Source organism: Nipponia nippon, unplaced genomic scaffold, assembly GCF_047370975.1.
Source record: "Nipponia nippon isolate SJK-2023a ecotype South Korea unplaced genomic scaffold, ASM4737097v1 scaffold_32, whole genome shotgun sequence".
NCBI lineage: Eukaryota > Metazoa > Chordata > Aves > Pelecaniformes > Threskiornithidae > Nipponia > Nipponia nippon.
Window position 1 is genome coordinate 3,465,141 of NW_028262350.1, and position 1,606 is coordinate 3,466,746.

Here is a 1,606-nt window from a genome sequence, read left to right on the forward strand (position 1 = left end):
TTCTGTTTCTTTTTTTCCCCCAACAGTTAGATGCTTCAGCTGTTTTAGAGATTGGTGTGTACTAGAGAGGAGCAGTTCTACAATATAACCTGGCTCTTGGGCCTTGTGGTAGGGCAGCTGTGCCTGCCAGGAAGGTGAGTGCTGGGGGAGCTTGCCTGCTTATCTGCTTTAGGTAATGGAATTAATGCAGCTACTCGGCGTGCTTAAAGCCTCTGAAGCGTGGCTGTGACCTGCCTGGGGATAGGGACGGGTACGGGAGCTGCTCTGTTCCTTCAGGAACAGTGTGGCCAGCAGGACCAGGGAGGTGATGGTGCCCCTGTGCTGGGCACTGGTGAGGCCGCCCCTCGAATGCTGTGCTCAGCGCTGGGCCCCTCACCCCAAGGCGGCCATGGAGGGGCTGGAGCGTGGCCAGAGCAGGGCAGTGAGGCTGGGGCAGGGGCTGGAGCCCAAGGCTGGGGAGGAGCGGCTGGGGGAGCTGGGGGGGCTCAGCCTGGAGAAGAGGAGGCTGAGGGGAGCCCTCATCGCTCTCTGCAACGGCCTGAAAGGAGGCTGGAGCCGGGGGGGGTCGGTCTCTTCTCCCCAGGAACAAGCGCTGGGACGAGAGGGAACGGCCTCAAGCTGCGCCAGGGCAGGTTTGGGTTGGGTATTGGGAAAAATTTCTTCCCCCAAAGGGCTGTCAGGCCCTGGCCCAGGCTGCCCAGGGCAGGGGCTGAGTCCCCGTCCCTGGGGGGATTTAAAAGCCGGGGAGATGTGGTGCTGAGGGACATGGGTTAGAGCTGGACCCGGCAGTTAGGTTAACAGTTGGACTCGATGATCTTAAGGGTCCTTTCCAACCTTAATGATTCTATGATTCGTTTGCAATAGCTGCTTACGCCTGGTGAGGTCAAGGGGTGCTGAGAAGAATTTGATTCTTAAACCGGCCCTGAGATTTCTTGGAGAAACGTGGCTCTGAAACCAAAAAGAGCTCAAGGGAGTCTCGCTGGCTGAACGAGAGAGCAAAAATCCTACGCCTGCAGCCAGGCTGGCTCCTGGGAACAAACGTGTAACCCTGCAGCAGCGATGCGGTGCTCTGGGAGTGTCCCCAGACAGCGGGCGGTGGCCATGGGTGTCAGGCGCTCAACACCTACCGCCTCAGGAAAGCAACAGTTACCTGCGGCCAAGCCAGTTACGTTTATTCACCCTTACACGTGTGAAACTGTGCATAAATAACTTCTGTAAAGCAAAAGTAACCTTGGAACTACGACGGTCGCTCGCAGTCGCTGTAGGTAGCAGAGGCGGCTCTGGCGGGCGGCGTAGGGGTGAGGCGCTCCTCGTAGGCCAGAAGCAGCGCTGCTGGTTTCCTGCGAGCCGCAGGAACGCCTTCCCCCCTCGCACGGGCACGGCTGCAGCAGCCGCTTCCCAAAACAACTTTTTCCACCCAAAAAGCCCCAAATCGGTCATTTCTGCTGCTTCCAGCCTCGGAGACCCCCGCCGCAGCAGGGGGCGCGCCGCGCCCAGCGTTACACTCTAGCCTACGATGAGGGCTCTCTGTGGAAGGGGCGCTCTGGCGCCGGGGGTGGGGGGGGCGAGACTCTATGGTGGCTGGGGGGAGTTTGCGCCGGTAGTG